Raw genomic sequence first — 6545 nt, 5'->3', positions numbered from 1 at the left:
CTAAAAAAAAAAAAAAAGAACAAGAAATTCTCTTAACCACTAAGCCATCTACACTTTGTTTAGAAGTTTGCTGATCCTTGGTTTAAGATTGGATTCAGTGGGAAAGCTCTTACTTCAAATGTATGAGGACTGGAATTTGAATTTCCAGAACTCACAATAAAGTAGATTAGGCATGGCCAATAATTTCAACACTCAGGAGGCAAAGATGGAGCAAAGTGTTTGTGCAGACAGGTCAGAACTAGTGAGAGGTCCTACTCAGTAACTGAGGTAGAAGGTGAGTGACCCATCGAGGAGGACACTCAACATCATTTGAACTTCTTTCTATGTGCAATATGCATGTACAGGTACATTCATATACACACATGGGAAAAACAGGATTCAAATATTCACTCCAATGCACAGAAACACAAAATTAAAAGAAAAAGTAGTCTAGTATCTGAAAATCCAAGGACTTATTATTTAGACTTGTATGAGTCTTTGACAAGAAATTTAAATTATTCTGCTTTAGTGGTCGAAAAAGAAAATCATGGTGGCACATGCTTTTAATCCCAGCATTAGGGAGGCAGAGGCAGAGGCAGGTGGATCTCTGAGTTCCAGGACAGCCAGGGCTACACAGAGAAACCCTATGTCTTAGCTAGGGTTTCTACTGCCGTGAAGGGGCACTATGACCCTGTCAACTCTTACAAAGGAAAATATTTAATTAGGGTTGGCTTACAGGTCAAAGGTTTAGTCCATTATTGTCATGGCAAGAAACATGGTGATACACAGGCAGACATACTGCTGGAGAAGGAGCTGAGAGTTCTACATTCTGAAGGCTGGGGGGGGGGGCTGGCTCAGTCATTTGAAACCTTGAAGCCCAGCCCCAGTGACAGACACCCTCTAATTAAGGTCACCCTCTAACAAGGCCACGTTCACTCCAACGCTTGTACAGTAAAATGCCACACCTGAGCATTGAATAGGAATCTTTGGGGGCCATTTTTATTCAAGCCACCACACCCTTGAAGAACAAACAAACAAAACATCAGTGCTATCATCTGCTCTATTGTCCAGATGACTTTTTATAATGGAGTACTGTGCCACACTGCTGTGTTTCTGAGTATGTCTACGAGAGCTCCAAAGCAGGTGGCAGAAACTCAGCTTGTTTATGTGGACCCTTTAGATGAGGTGGAGTAACCACGGCAACCTAACAACGTATAAGTCTCCTTACAAGGAGACAGCTACTATCTATATCTGCTCAATTAAGACCTATTTTTGCCAGATCTCATTTTTTTGTAAAGAAGCTGAGAATTTGGATTTTTATGTAAATCTGTACAGTTTTTAAATTTGGAAACCGATTTAAATTATTTTTAAAACGGGGAAATCCAAATTCATTATGTGTGTGGGCTTCTGGCTTAACATGATAGCATCTAACTCAGTGTACTGTATCTTCATCTGGTGTCTAAAGCCATGTCTTGGTATCTGTGAGTTGTGTTTTCATGTTTGGAAACCATGCAAGTCTTCCAGTTAACATGGTAGATTCAGTGTCTCCACCCACCTTCAGCCCTTCTTGGAAAAACAGAGTGAGGGGCTCAGAGATGGTTCACCCATCAAGAACACCGGCTGCTCTTCCAGAGGCCCAGGCTTCCATTCCCAGAACCCTTCTGGCAGCTCCCAACTGTCTGTGTGTGTAGCCCCAGTTCCGGGGGATCCGGTGCCCTCTCCTGACCTCCACAGGCACTGCACGCACATAGTAGGACGACATAGACTCAGACAAAACTCCCAGAAACATAAAATAAAAGTTAAAACCCGCCGGGGGTGGTGGCACACACCTTTAATCCCAGCACTTGGGAGGCAGAGGCAGGTGGATTTCTGAGTTCAAGGCCAGCCTGGTCTACAAAGTGAGTTCCGGGACAGCCAGGGCTACACAGAGAAAACCTGTCTCGAAAAAAACAAAAACAAACAAACAAAAAAACAAAACAAAAAAAAGTTAAAACCCTGAGCTGCTGAGATGTCTCAGCAGACAAAGATGGCCTGGCAACCTGAGTTTGTGATCCACAGCCCATGTAAGGGTAGAAGGAGGGAACCAGCTCCACACAGTCCTACTCATGCTGTAGCCCATGCACATACGTGCATGCAGGCATGCACAGTCTCACACACACAACCACCCTAGAGGGTGGTTTTTTTTTTAAGTGAAAGTACACAAAAATAAGAAATGGCCCTGTCTCAAAAAACTAAGAAAGAAAGAAAGAAAGAAAGAAAGAAAGAAAGAAAGAAAGAAAGAAAGAAAGAAAGAAAGAAAGAAAGAAAGAAAGAAGAGAAATGGATTTTGGAAGCTGTGAAGCATGTGGGAGATAGTGAAGTGACTTAGCTGATCTGTGCCTACTAATAAAGCTTAAAAGCTTGAGAAGCCAGCGCCCAAGACTGAGTGTCTCACTGCATGCTGCTGAACTACAGTGGCCCTCCTTCACCCAGACCAAGGCTGGGGCTGTGTAGAGGGGCTTACATCCCACACTGAAAACCAGAGCCTGAAGCACACTGTGCTGGGTGCTGAGTCCTCCTACCTGTCCCCCAAATTCAGCTTCCAGAGTTCTAACAGAAAAGACTCCAGTCTTCTAGAATTAAAGAATCATTAGGCTCTCCTCAATGGGAAAACGTACAAATGCAAGTATTGGATGTTCCTGCAGCGGCTTACAGGCAGAAGGTTTGTTTACACATTTAGAGATCCAGCCAGCATTCAAGTGTTCAAACTGAAGATATGTTCTAGGTAAAAGGATCAAAAATAGAATTTGAATCCTGTTTCTCCCTGCATGTGAGTGGCATCTGGGATGTATGTGTTAGCATGTGGGGTCCCGAACTCGATGACAGGTCTCCCTCAGTCTGTATCCCCTCCCCCTGTACTGACCCAGGGTCTCCCTAGACCTAGACCTAGACTCAATAGTTTTGACTGTCTAGTTGGCCGGCCTGCCCTGGGGTCCTCTGTCTGGGCTAGGACTTGACCATGCTTTCACATAGACTCAGACACTTGAGGTAAGCCTTTCATCACTGAACCCCAGCCCCCAAAACCTGTTTTAAACCAAGGATTAGCAGACATCTAAAGAAAGTATTTAAAGATGATCTAAATGGTCTCCTGTGCCACAAGGAAACAAACAGAAAAAGGAACAAAAGCTCTGATGGTGGGTAGAGAGATGGCTAAGCAGTTAAGAGCACTGACTGTTCTTCCAGAGGTCCTGAGTTCAATTCCCAGCAACCATGTGGTGGCTTACAACCATCTGTAATGGGATCTGATGCCCTCTTCAGGGGTGTCTGAAGACAGCTACAGTGTACTCATATACATATAATAAATATTTTTTTTAAAAAAGCCACACATTCAAGAGAGCCCTGTGTGGTGCTCACCTTTAACCCCAGCCCTTGGGAGGCAGAGGCAGAGGCAGAGGCAGGTGGATCTGTGAGTTTGAAGTTAGCCTGCTCTTCATCGCATGCTCTAGGACAGCCAGGCTATGCAGAGAGCCCTTGTCTCAAAAAGAGAAGCGGGGTCCCATCAGACCTGTGAAGCACAGAGTGGAAATCCTAGTGTCTAAATCCTATACACAGAAAGAGAAAAACGTCCTGACAAAGGTGACAGCAACGGTGACAGCATCCCAGAACAGAGAGACACCAGCACTTAGTAGCCAACCAAATTAAAATCAGCAGACGAGGGTACAGCAGAGGTATCTGCAGGTCCCAAACACTTCCTTTTATACATGCACCTTTCCCAGGGAGTTACTGGGTGATTGTCTCTATCAAGGCAGAGGAGCAACAGCAAAGCAGGCACAGAAGGGAAACCAGAAGCAAGGGTTGAGACAGGAGGGTGTGACATGCCCTGGATGGTGGGGACGGAGAGCCCCAGGTGGCAGGTCAGAGACACCTTCCAGTATTCCAAAATCTGAATTTTCTGAGATTCAAGTAATTGATAGACTCTGGGGGTTGAATCCGTTGTGAATGTTATATATAGAAACACACACACACATATATATATCACACGTGTGTGTGTGTGTGTGTGTTTATGTGTGTGTGTAAATTTAAAATAATAAGACCACTGTTAACCCCAGGGATGACAGAAAAATGTTTCTTTTTTTGTTGTTGTTGGTTTTTGTTTGTTTGTTTGTTTTTTTCGAGACAGGGTTTCTCTGTGTTGCCCTGGCTGTCCTGGAACTCATTCTGTAGACCAGGTTGGCCTCAAACTCAGAAATCCGCCTCCCTCTGCCTCCCAAGTGCTGGGATTAAAGGCATGCGCCACCATGCCCGGCTAAAATGTTCCTTTCTTAAACTTATTGTTTATTATTTCCAATTGTGAGTGAGTGTATGTGTGTGTGCAAGCATGCACATCAGAGTACAGGTGTCCACAGAGGCCTGAGGTGTCTGATGCCCTGGAGATGGAGTCACAGGTGCTTGTGAGCCTTTTCAGGTAGGTACTAAGACTCGAACTTGGAGCTTCCGGAAGAGCAATATGTGGTGTTAACCACTGAGCCATCTCTCCAGCTCCAAGGAAAAGGTTCTTCTTTCACTTAGCTCAGATATATTTACTCAAAAGGGTTAAAATGGTAAAGAGCATTAGCTTTGACTCCTGGAAGGAGAGGGGCTTCAAAATGGGAGGTTCTTGTCTACGTTGGCTTGGTGAGAATTGAAACTGCTTGTCTTTGTCAGGAAGGCAATGATTGAAAGGAAAATTAAGTCAGAAAACACCTGTGCAAGGGTGTCACCCAAGACACAGACAGGATTAAGAAGAGTCTGGGTGTGGGGCACACCCGTGGGCCCAGCACTCAGAGGTGGAGGCGAGAGAGTTTGAGACTAGCATGGTCTATATATGGCAAGACCCTGACTTAAAACAAGGAGCTGGAGAGAGGGCTCAGCGGTTAAGAGTGCTGACTGATCTTCTAGAGGACCCGGGTTCAAGTCCCAGCCCCCTTGTGGTGGCTCACAACTAACTGTCTGTAACTCCAGTCCCAGGCGATCTGATACTCTCTTTTGGCCTCTGAGGGCACCAGGTACGCTTGTGATATTGAGACATACATGCAGGTAAAACATCCATACACAAAAAAATAAATAAAAATGTTAGGGGGAAAAAAAAAAAGCATCGGTAAGGCCCCTCAGGAAGTACTCCCTCTGCTGGATGGATGTGTTATTACATACCTGTGGGAGATAGAGGCAGGAAGGATGAGTTTGATGAAACTGACAGGAGCCATGTGTGGTGGTGTTTGCCCGTAATCCCGTCACTAGAGGGGCCAAAATGGGTCTGGGCTTCCTATTGAGTTCAAGATTAGCCTGACCAAACATTACGGACTGGGGATATATAGTTCAGTGTTCACTGTGTGCCTAGCATACCTAGTGTACAAGGCCCTAGGTTTGCTCCCTAGCACTGAGAGAGAGAAAAACATTATTAGAAATCATATTTTGGGGCTGGTGCGATGGCTCAGTGGGTAAGAGCACCCGACTGCTCTTCCGAAGGTCTGGAGTTCAAATCCCAGCAACCACATGGTGGCTCATAACCATCCGTAACAAGATCTGACTCCCTCTTCTGGAGAGTCTGAAGACAGCTACAGTGTACTTACATATAATAAATAAATAATCTTAAAAAAAAATCATATTTTGGGCTTTTTTTGGGGTAGCCTTGGCTGTCCTGGAACTTGCTCTGTAGAATAGGTTGGCCTCAAACTCAGAGATTCACCTGCTTCTGCCTCCTGAGTAGTGCTGGGACTGAAGACATGCACCACCACTGCCAGCTGGATATTATGTATGGAGGGATGCCTTTACAGTTTAGAGCAAGCAGTTAAAACCATAGACTGTCAGGCGTGGTGTTGCATGCCTGCAATCCCACCACTTGGAAACTGAAGGCCGTACGATTACAAGCTTGAGGCCAGGCTGGGCTGTATAGCAAGATTCTATCTCAGGTAAGTGAAGGGGCTAGAGAGTTGGGTTAGCACATGAATACTGACTTTTCTTCCAGAGGACTACTGGTCAATTCCCAGCACCCACATGGCAGCTCACAGCTGTCAGTAATCCTTGGGCCTCAGCAGGCACCAGGCACACGTGTGCACAGGCACTCGAGTAAAACACCCATTCACAAAAACAAACAAACTCAAAATGCATAAATCCAGAAGAGGGGAGGGCAAGGCAGCCAGGCTTTGCCCTTTGGATTTGTGGCTCCCGGGGTGGCCCTCAGTGCTCTGGCTAAGTTGGCTAAGCACTCAGCACTGTTTAGCCTTGTCTAGACCATGAGTTCTCCACCTGCAGGTCTTCAACAGATCTAAAGACGCTTGCTTGAAAAATCAGCTTCATTGAGAACAAAGCAAATGAAAATGTGCTAAACAGGAAGAAATACTCTAATGAAAAAGACAAGAGGTGGGCTGGGGAGATGGCTCAGTGGTTAAGAGCACTGACTGCTCTTCCAGACGTCCTGAGTTCAATTCCCAGCATCCACATGGTGGCTCACAACCATCTGTAATGGGATCTGATGCCCTCTTCTGGTGTGTCTGAAGACAGCTACAGTGTACTCACATACTTAAATCCTTTTTTTTTGGGGGGGGGGG

The 6545-nt window shown here is 45.5% G+C and overlaps 1 protein-coding gene across 1 annotated transcript in view; it reads left to right on the top strand.

The window, feature by feature from the left end:
* Prkag1 (protein kinase AMP-activated non-catalytic subunit gamma 1) overlaps positions 1-6545 on the top strand; it is a 19669-nt gene that overhangs the window by 9869 nt on the left and 3255 nt on the right. The window lies entirely within an intron of this gene.

The sequence above is a fragment of the Mus pahari genome, chromosome 17 (assembly GCF_900095145.1).
Source record: "Mus pahari chromosome 17, PAHARI_EIJ_v1.1, whole genome shotgun sequence".
Taxonomy (NCBI): Eukaryota; Metazoa; Chordata; class Mammalia; order Rodentia; family Muridae; genus Mus; species Mus pahari.
This window is presented reverse-complemented; position numbering and strand designations above follow the sequence as displayed.